Genomic DNA, 10994 nt, shown 5'->3' with positions numbered 1-10994 from the left:
CATATGGCTGCAAAGAGGATCTTGAGATGAAGGTGTTGGTACAATGAATCCTTTTGGATGCCATCAGCGGAGAACACAAAGTGAAGCCAGATGTTAACTCTTGTGTCCTGGCTAAATTCCAGCTGTGTGCTTAGCTAACTTTCTGTCTACCTGTAACTCCCCTGGAACAGCTGTTCCAGTGTACTTCGCTGTGTTTCTTGCTCAAGTCCTTTGAGTTGGCATCACACAGCTGTGGTGGGATGTACGTCTTATGGAAGGAGAGTGAGGTTGCCTGGGTCATCAGAGTCAAGCTGAGTTGTCTTTTAATAGCATTAGCACCTCTCCAATGAGTGCAAATAGGGTTGGCAGCTGCTGTTTCATTGAGACGAATGAGAGGAAATTTGCCCATCTTGGCTTTGCCATTTCACTCCCGTGATTTTCTCTCTCTTTTTAATGTTAAAATGTATTAGAGGAACTTCAAATTCAAGATATGTCTGAACTACAAGAAGGACAACAAAGTGGAGACCTCTGGATGCTACCCTCACATCCTTAATCCTTACCCCTTTGCTGTCAGTTTATTTAGACCAATAATCTGTCACCGGTAACGAGCAGTACTCAGTTCTTCAGAGACAGATGCAACAAACGCTGCAGTAGGCAGTTACAGGCTAACTTACCTCGGGGAAGATTCCCTCTTAACCACTCCACAGTTAGAGATTGGCTTGAGTCCTGACGCATGAGAGTCTATATCCCTTCTCCAATTCCAAACTTTTTTTGTAGCATTTACTATTATAACTCTTGATATTATAATTCTCCATAGAAATTTCTAATCTATTTTGAATCCTGCTAAGCCAGGGGTCCCTAACGCGGTGCCCGCGGGCGCCATGGCGCCTGTGGGGGCATCCAATTGTGCCCGCATCCTGGCCGGCGGTTGAGCATCCGTCGAAATGCCGCGAAAGCAGCATCGTTGAGAGGTGTCGCCGCTGAAATTCGGCAACATTTTGGCATATGTTCGACCGCCGCCACAGTCCTTTGTCTGGCGCCCGCCAGATGAAAAGGTTGGGGACCACTGTGCTAAGCCATTGGCCTCAGTGATATCGTGTGGTGGTGAGTTCTACTGGCTGGTTGTAGCTGTGTGCAAAAATGTTCACTTTTATCGATTTTGGATTTTCCAGCTTTCAGTTTCTGTGAAAGTCCCATTGTTTTGAACCATCCCACCATGAAACTGGAGATATAGGCCTTGTGATTGGGTGTACCACTCATTTGCTGCCCATCAGAGGCCCTGCTGCCTTGGTACACCCTGCCGTACAGTGGTGTCCTTTTGAAAGAGAAGAGCGGTGAGTTCAGACCTCTAGGGGTTGCATAGGGCGGCCTCTCAGGATCATTTTGGCAGAACCAGTGAGAATTGGTCCTCCGGTAGCTAGAAGGGCTAGAAACAGGCAGTGGCCAATCTGGGCCCGGTAGGCCAGATAAAAAGGGTTAGCTGCTTCTTGTAAGGGCCTGTTCTGGGCGTGTTGGGACTGGAGAAGAAAACTCTCCCTATTTCACCCAAGAAATCTGGTTCAGTCAGGGGCTTAACTCGAACAGCATTTTAGTTGGCCCACCGACACGCTGTTTGAATTTGCCCCGGTGACCATTTTCAGTTAAGCGTTAATTAATTTTCTGTAAAACTGAGGCGAGCCCCTCACATGCCTCCTGGGCAAATTCAAACTGAGCAGCTAATCCACAGTAAGTACTGTGTTTGATTAATTTAGCCTCTTTCTGGTTGTGAATTGCCTGTGAGCAGTTAGGATAATTGTGAATTATCAGTCTCTTCATAGTTTGTGAGCCATTCATTGTGATTATTGAGAATTGGAGTGCCACTGGTTGGCGCTGATTGGGCATGTAACATCAAATGATATTGTTTCTGTTCCTTGGTTGGATGGACCATATCTGTTTGGTTTTGAGCGTGGACATGCACGTTGATCAGTTTGAACTTCTTTTTTCTGTGTTCTCTAATATTCTTTTACAATTTATTATTTCCATAAACATTCTCTCCACGAAACACATTCATGGACAACAAATACAAAGTTATTGTAAGTAGTATTTTATTATTACTAATATTTATATTGCAATAGCACCTAATGACCACAAGGAATTTGGGACCCATTGTGCTGGGTGCGGTACAAACATGTGACAGTCCCTAATCTTAAGTAGTGCCTAGAGGCCCAAACATGTTCTGGGCTATATTGTGCTTGGCAAAGCACGTGCACATAGTAAGAGACAGTCCCTGCCCTGAAAAGCTTATAGACTAAATAGTCGAGACAGATAAAGGGTGGGAGGAAAAACAGAGGCACAAAGGCACGTGGCTAGGGCTAGCAGGGTCTCAACCCCCCAAATCTATCTACCTACCAGCTCATCAGCAGCCAGCCTCCCTGGTACCTATGCCCAGCTCAGCAGGCAGGCTCCTGATGTGTGCCACTTGACACTGCAGTGGCCTTCTTGAGGCTTCTGCTAGTGGTGAGAGCCAGTAGGCCGGACTGGGGAGCTGGGACCAGGCCAGCACTGCAGGCCAGACCCGAATCAGTGCTGCCTGGGCTTGCTCTCCAACCCCTGGGCCCAACACCATGGGACAGGAGGAGCCGGAGGGCATGAGGGGCTACGCAGGCTCGCTCTGTAATCCGCGAGCCTAGTGAGAGAGGAGCGAAGTTGCTACTGCCTAGTGTGAATGCAGATTGGTCTCACGCTTCAACCCCCCGGTGGGGATAAAGCTGGTCCCACCTCTCTCCCCAATATTTTCATCCTCTCCCTGTGGGCATAAGGAGGTGAAGTGACTTGCCCAAGGTAACACAGCTAGTTAGTGGCAGAGCTGGGACTAGAACCCAGGTCTCCTTGCTCTATCCAGTAGCCTGCACTGCCTCCTGAAGTCAAGGTCCATTTATTTCAGCAAATGTTGGTGGGAACTGTTTTGAGGCATTTGCCCTGCTTTTCGGTAAATGCGTTGAGCTTCCTGCCAGAGAAATGGTACTGTAGCCTGAGGTTCACAGACCAAACTCGCAGGGGTCACATGTTCAGGCCCCTTCTGAGGCTACGCCTCACGGCACTCAACACCAGCTGAGCAGTAGCATCGACGTGGAGGTCTCATCCTGCTTGGCGGGTGCGAGGGGACTGATTACTAGAGGAGGCTGGAGATCAAAGTGAGGTGAAAAGTAGGCAAATCTCCCTAGCTGTGTAGCAGTGCAGTGAACCCCCTTTGGAGCAGGTGATGCATTGACAATGCATCTTTCCTTGCTTTTGCAACAATCTGTGCTCAAGAAGATACAGGAGACCACTGATGCAGAGAATTCTGTCTAGGAATCCTGTGCAAAACACATATACATTAGCCATGCTTTAGGGTTGCATTTGCATCCTAATTCTCCTCATGAGGAGCATGCAAGCAGCTTGTAAACGGAATGTATTTACTGGGCAATATTACTGCAGTGCAACCCCCCTTGAAGTCCTTGGGGTTCTACCAAGTGTTTCTGTGAGGGAGAATTTGGCCTGAAGCATGTTCATTAGTCAAAAGCTGGCCTGAGTTCTGAAATGTGGTCATTAGCGTTCCTAATTCCATGTTCAAAAAAAGAGAGAAAAAAGTAGAGTTAGCGTTGGTAATCACTGTGTGCATTTGCCAGGAGGTTTCATTAAAAGATAACAGATGTTTCAAGGATAAACTAGGTTTAACAGTTCTGTGGGATTATTAATTTGTTTTAAATACATCTGCTACCACTGAATACTGCAGGACTACAGGCCCATTCATAACTGTGGCTTCAGTTATGCTAACAAACAGATTATGTATATTTTCCTACTGCTGAAGAATTCACGCGGCCAGGTCCTTGATAACCAGCATGTTTAGGGAATGGGTAAAGGACTATGTGTTTCAGTGACTGCCATAGGGTGTTCAGGCCTTTGGAGGCTTATTATTCTGGTCCCAAATCTGATGGCCTGACTGATCCTGTGCCAGTTTCCACATGGTCAAAGCAACTTCCAGAGATCTGCTGCATATCCAAAGCCCTGGGTGAATGCACTCCTGGATCATTGAGACAAAACTAGATGTTTAATTACTCTTCCTCTTCAAATAGTGACTCTTGGTTGTACCCGCACAGCTTCTCTTTCCCTGAGGTGTAGGAGAGCAGGGCAGGCTGGGAGCTGTAGTCCATTGTGGCAACGCACAGTCAGATTCTTGTCTTCTGGCAAGATGGTAATAGGGGATTACGTCTAAACGCCATCTTTCTACAGACCAAAGAGACGTAGAAGGAACCTTTCCAGGAAGTAGTGGGCATATAAAACAGAAAGAAACCAAGTCTATTTTGTAGTCGTTTTTTAAAAATGGCGTATTGTAGATGCCATGAGACTGTGTAGCTTTCACTCCCTTTCAGAGCTGCTTAGAATAAAGATGCCCAGACAAAGGTATTTTTTAAAAATATTTATTTCTTTACTTCTTGCTCTCAAAACTTGCTTTCTAAGTATATGAAGAGTGCCAGCAAATGGGGGGTGGCGGTGTGTATGGAAGGGGAGGGCTAAGAGGGGTAAAGACAAGGTCGCCATGATCTCATTGCAGCAGACACAATGAGCAGCAGTTATGGCGCGCTCATTGCCCAACTGTGGCTGAGCGTTATTTGTCAGGGTCAGTGTAAGGAATGAAGGAGCTCAGTGCTTCGCAGGGTCAGACCATTTTAAAGGTCACAGGGAACATTTTAAAAAGCACTTAGTCCATTTTCAAAAGTGAATTAAGCCCTTAGGGCTGAACTTTCAGATATACTTTAAAGTCTAAACCCCACTAGGCACCTACTCTGATTGAAATCAATAGGAGTTAGGAGGCAAAACACTTTGGAAGATCCCAGTAGGTGTCTGGCTGCACCTTTAGGCACCTAAACACCCTTAGGAGTCTGTCTTGTTTAAATTCAACGGCACGGAGGAGCTTAAGTCCTGTTTTCAAAAGTTGCTGAGGCCAGGTCAGCAGTACAGACCTATAACGGTATAATGCTGTTGCTCGAGGTGTGAAAAATCCACACCCCTGAGCCATTTAGTTAGCCCGACCTAGCCCCTGGTGTAGACAGCGCTATGGTGGCAGGAAAGCTTCTTCCGTTGCCATAGCTACCGCCTCTTGTGGAGCTGGATTGACCACAGCATAGTTGCGTCTTCACTAAAGCTACACCTGTGCTGCTGAAACATTGTATGTGAAGACAAGCCCTTATACACTGTTGAAAAATTCCCCCTGGATCTCATTTAGTTACCTATTGAGCCTGATGATGCATGTTCTTACCAGCAGAAAGATATCCCCCTGCATAAGTCATGAGATATATTTGGCCACGGCTCATTTTAATGGAGGCTAGCATGTATTTAGTTGTGGATTTATGTCTCAATTGTATAGCTTCTGTGATATCCTCAGTGAAAGCAATACCTTCTCAAGAGCATGAAAGGATTAGAATCCTGAAAGTTTTGGTTAAACCCATAAAGAGCTACAACTAATAGGCAGCCAGCACACAGCAGGTACCAGGCACTGTCTGCCAGTTCCCAGCAATAAAAACACACCACTCATACAGTTCACGCAACATGCACAGATGCACTGTAAATGTCTGCCAGCAGGGAGGAGGAGAAAAAAAGACCATTTGGATGGGAAAAGAGAGGAGTTGTGCATTTCTTCCCAAAACAAAAATAGGAGCTCGATATGAAGGCAAAGCTCTTCTGGCAACAATAACATATGGATGGGAAGCACATTAGTAGATTTTCCTAGAATGGAGCGTGCAGCTGTTACTGTGTCCACTGAAATTATGGCAAAAACCATACAGCATAATTCACCTAGTGCACTGACACAATTTTGATCTCCCCTGTGTAATCAAGGCGATTCCATTGAAGTCAATGCAATTGCACCAGTGTATGCCAGAATTTAGGCCCTACTTATACTGATCCCAGGAGTAGTATCTTGATAGGTAGAATATTAAATGCTGAAGATGGACCTGGATGAAACCTCTGGACTTTATGGAAATTCAGATCTAAACACAGACTTCACAGCTGCACCCCATTGTCTCTGAGCCCAATAAAATCCTAGATCTGAACCACCTGCAAGCCCAGTGAAAGTTTAGATCCTGATCAGGTTTCATGGCTTGGAGCCATCACTGTTAAGCACATGCAGTATGGTCCTGACTCTCCTTTCACTCAAACTGGTGTAAATCAGAATTAACGCCAGGGAAATCAACTGAATTTCCCCAGTGGTGTAAAGCTGGAGTAACTGAGAACAGATCAGGCCCAAAGGATTTCTTGAGGAGGAAATGAACTCCTCTCTAACCCTGACCTAGACTGAAAGGTTATCCTCCTTCAAGAGGGGCATTGCTGGAGCCTGAGATTCGATTTGGACTAATTACCAAGGCACGCTGTTGGGGAGTATGAAGCTGAACAATGGCTAGTTGTGTTTCGAGCTCACCCCCTTCTTGGTTTGTTAGGAGAGCTGATGCAGCGAGAAGTGGAAATCTAGAATGAACTCACGCAGAAAAATAAATGATAGAAGCCCAAAGCACGTTATCACTTGTGGGTGAACACTTTTCACAGAGCAATTACGCTATATCTGACCCATCAGTTCTTACCCTCAACGGAAACTTGCACAACACCTTCAAAAGATGGGCCTGGGAGCTTACATTGATACCTTTGTTAGACACTAAAAATCATGGACTGTACAGAGCCTTTGGATTTATGGTTTATTACAACAGTCTGTAATCTACTAACACCCACTTATTTTGTCCCATGACTGCAGAGGCCTCCATCTTGAATGGCCCCTTAGATTGTGTGCTAAGTACCTATTCAAAACAATCTGTTCCAACTTGTATTTAGTTGTGTCACTCCGAGTACCTTTCCCAGACCTGAAGAAGAGCTCTGTGTAAGCTCAAAAGCTTGTCTCTCTCACCAGCAGAAGTTGGTCCAATAAAAGACATTACCTCCCCACTTGTCTCTCTAATGAATAAGAAAAGAGAGAGAGAAGAACTTAACTGCTTGAGGGGCGACACATGGACATCTCCTTATCATAGGATCATTTCTGTTACTCAGGTTAAGTAGAGCCGGGCCAGTGGGAGTGCTCTCCACCGAGATACTGGCGTGTGCTGGTTCATGGCAAACAGATGTTTGCTTGTACGGTAACTCACTCTTTGACTTCATGAAGGTGGATGCAAATGACATAGCTCATATAGCAGCGGTTTCTGTCTCAAAGGAGGGAATGTGTGCTGGTTAGAGCAGATGATATCTTGCTGCAGAATGCTGGACAAGTAACTTAATCTTCAGTGCATCAGTTATGCCATCCACAACACTGGAATAAAATGTGTGCAGTGTCCCTCGCCGGACAGAAGAGACAGGACTCAGGTGTTGTAAACCCAAGAGGAATTCTTTATTCTACATGCTGGATGCACGTGGGCCCAGGTAGCTCCTTGGTTCTGTGGCTTGCGAACTGAGGGGCACAGTTTATGCTGCATGGTGTTGCCACGCAAGGTCTGCCTGAGTCCTAGCCCATGTTAAGTCATTAAGAAATGGGTTGGGGACTGCATTACATTTGCCAAGCTGGGGAGATGTAGTCTGTCTGAGGAGTCTGCCTAGAGAGGAGAATGGGGGTATGATGCTTCTGAACTCAACACCTGAGGAAGACAAACTCCCATCCAGACCGGGGCTGCTTGCTCAGCTACAGTGACACCCCATGCACACCACCACTGTGGCCTCAGGAAGTCATGAGAACTCCTCATCAACCTCCTCCTGGTGTTTGCCAAGGTGGCCGTCTGTGACTGTGGGGCCTATTTCCGTTCCTCCTTTAGGTCATGTCTCTGGGCAGAGTTCCTCTGGGCCATGTCCACTGGTTTCCTGGATGCCTTCGAGGAGCAGTGGGCCCTGTCCAGGGTTCTCTGTTCATGTCCCCCTCTGGCTTCCTGCTTTGGACTCTGTGACCCTCACTCCCTTCCCTGTTTTTTCATCTGTTGTCCCCTGGAATTGCTTGAGGCCTGGGTTCAGTAGCATTTCCCCTTAGGGTGAGGGAGGGGCCTTTAGATGTGGGTGGGCTCCTGCCTGCCCATTGCCTGAAACTCAATAGACACAGAGCCTGCAGTGACACAGCCCTCCAGCATGCTGCAGCAGCCTGTCCTGGGCAGGGCCCAGGTCAGATGTCCCCCAGGTGCAGGTATTTCGCTCTCATTGCCAGAGCTGCAAGTTAGTCTGGGAACCTCCTTGTAAGGAGGTGCCCTGGCTCCCCGCCGCGCCTGAGAGGGAAGAGCCAGAGCAGGTGCCTCAGTGGGCGGAGTCAGCACGGCCTGTCCCCGCCCCCCGGAAGTCAAGGGGTGGGACAGGAAGTATAAAAGCCTGGCCCCTGCGCTCAGTTGGGCGCAGGCTGCCGGAGAGGACAGACGCTGGTGCCCGGGCTCCCGCCGGGCCCAGCCTGCCCCGCGCCCACTACCCAGAGGAGCGCTGGCTGGACCTGCCCCGCGCCAACTATCCAGAGGAGCGCTGGCCTGACCTGCCCCGCGCCCACTATCCAGAGGAGCGCTGGCCGGACCTGCCCCGCGCCCACTACCCGGAGGAGCGCTGGCCGGACCTGCCCCGCGCCCACTACCCGGAGGAACGCTGGCCGGACCTGCCCCGCGCCCACTACCCGGAGGAACGCTGGCCGGACCTGCCCCGCGCCCACTACCCGGAGGAGCGCTGGCCGGACCTGCCCCGCGCCCACTACCCGGAGGAGCGCTGGCCGGACCTGCCCCGCGCCCACTACCCGGAGGAGCGCTGGCCGGACCTGCCCCGCGCCCACTACCCGGAGGAGCGCTGGCCGGACCTGCCCCGCGCCCACTATCCGGAGGAGCGCTGGCCGGACCTGCCCCGCGCCCATTACCCGGAGGAGCGCTGGCCGGACCTGCCCCGCGCCAACTATCCAGAGGAGCGCTGGCCGGACCTGCCCCGCGCCCACTATCCAGAGGAGCGCTGGCCGGACCTGCCCCGCGCCCACTACCCAGAGGAGCGCTGGCCGGACCTGCCCCGCGCCCACTACCCGGAGGAGCGCTGGCCGGACCTGCCCCGCGCCCACTACCCGGAGGAGCGCTGGCCGGACCTGCCCCGCGCCCACTACCCGGAGGAGCGCTGGCCGGACCTGCCCCGCGCCCACTATCCGGAGGAGCGCTGGCCGGACCTGCCCCGCGCCCATTACCCGGAGGAGCGCTGGCCGGACCTGCCCCGCGCCAACTATCCAGAGGAGCGCTGGCCGGACCTGCCCCGCGCCCACTATCCAGAGGAGCGCTGGCCAGACCTGCCCCGCGCCCACTACCCAGAGGAGCGCTGGCCGGACCTGCCCCGCGCCCACTACCCAGAGGAGCGCTGGCCGGACCTGCCCCGCGCCCACTACCCAGAGGAGCGCTGGCCGGACCTGCCCCGCGCCCACTATCCAGAGGAGCGCTGGCCGGACCTGCCCCGCGCCCACTATCCAGAGGAGCGCTGGCCAGACCTGCCCCGCGCCCACTATCCAGAGGAGCGCTGGCCAGACCTGCCCCGCGCCCACTACCCAGAGGAGCGCTGGCCGGACCTGCCCCGCGCCCACTATCCAGAGGAGCGCTGGCCGGACCTGCCCCGCGCCCACTACCCCGAGGAGCGCTGGCTGGACCTGCCCCGCGCCCACTACCCAGAGGAGCGCTGGCCGGACCTGCCCCACGCCCACTATCCAGAGGAGCGCTGGCTGGACTTGCCTCAGACCCGGTACCCGGAGGAACGTCGGCCTGACCTGCCGTGTGCCCTATACCCCGAGGAGTGGCCTGAGCTTCCCCACGACCGGTACCCGGAGGAGCCCATGGTCTGGGACCCCCCAGACGACGCTGGCAAGGACCAGGTACCCAGAGAGGGGGAGGTTGGAAGTGGCCCGGGGATAGCCGACCCTGGTTTGGCTCCTGAAGAGCCCGAACCCATGTCAGTGTGTTGCGGCCAGGATCCCCACTGACCGCAGCGGGTCTTGACCGCTGCTAGGGCCCCAGGCTGGAACGCAGTGGAGTGGGAGTAACCGGGTGGCAGACTCCCCCTCTTCCCGCCTATTGCCGCTGCTCTGCCCTGATCCAGAGGGCCAGAGCTAACTAGACTTGTGTTTGGTGCCCCGCCCTGCCAAGGGCCCGGGCTGATACTGTGTTTGCTCAGCCCCTGCTAGAGGTCTGAGCTTGAACTGCTACTGCCCCGCCCTGCCAAGGGCCCGGGCTGATACTGTGTTTGCTCAGCCCCTGCTAGAGGTCTGAGCCTGAACTGCTACTGCCCCGCCCTGCCAAGGGCTGGGGCTTATTTACTTTGAGAGCCCCAACCCCGGCTAGAGGGCCGGGGCTCTACCTTGTTTGCAGACCCTGTACCCCCCCCTCAACACCTGCGGAGGTACTAAGCCTACCCGGACTGCAGCATGCTAGGAGGCGCCCTGGCTCCCCGCCGCGCCTGAGAGGGACGAGCCCCGACACGACCGGCTTACACTCCTGCTGCCTCGTGGTGTTACAGACTCCCCAGGCTTCCAGCCTGTCCTCGAGCCTGGCCCTGCGCCTGCCCCAGCCTTCCCCAAGGCTTGTTCTAGCCCACTCCAGCCTTTTCCATGCCCTATTCCAACCCTGCACCTGCCTCCCTGACCCCCAGGCCCAGGACTGACTCCATCCCGGCTTCACCTTCGGCCTGTGTCTGGACTCTGACTCTGATCCTTATTTGGCTTGTCCTATGGATGCTGACCCAGTTCTAACCCATGGCCTCTTCCCGGAGCCCAGTATCAGCCCTGCCCTCAGCCCAGTCCTGCCTCTACATCCAGCTTTGACCCTTGGTACATGTTCTTGACCACTGCTCCAAGCAAGTCTGACCACCTAGAGCCCAACGCCTGCCATCTGTGAGGCATCACTGAAGCATTTCTGAATCAACATTTTTGGTTTTCAACAGTAATTTTTTGTGCTAAAAAGCCAACATTTTGATGAACATGGATTTTTTTTTTCATTTTCATCGATAGTTTTCATGGTGGAAACCCCCCTATCCCTCCCCAT

At 52.2% G+C, this 10994-nt stretch overlaps 1 long non-coding RNA gene across 1 annotated transcript; it reads right to left on the bottom strand.

The window, feature by feature from the left end:
- Positions 1–8632: 8632 nt before the first annotated feature.
- On the bottom strand, positions 8633–9168 carry LOC127034123 (uncharacterized). The gene is made up of 3 exons (XR_007769309.1): positions 9101–9168; positions 8828–8866; positions 8633–8788 (listed from the first exon to the last, which is right to left on the bottom strand). It is a non-coding gene; the product is annotated as an uncharacterized LOC127034123 (long non-coding RNA).
- Positions 9169–10994: the final 1826 nt, after the last annotated feature.

The sequence above is a fragment of the Gopherus flavomarginatus genome, chromosome 14 (genome assembly GCF_025201925.1).
Source record: "Gopherus flavomarginatus isolate rGopFla2 chromosome 14, rGopFla2.mat.asm, whole genome shotgun sequence".
Lineage (NCBI taxonomy): Eukaryota > Metazoa > Chordata > Testudines > Testudinidae > Gopherus > Gopherus flavomarginatus.
The sequence above is the reverse complement of the archived record's forward strand: the minus strand, read 5'-3'. Positions and strand labels throughout refer to the sequence as shown.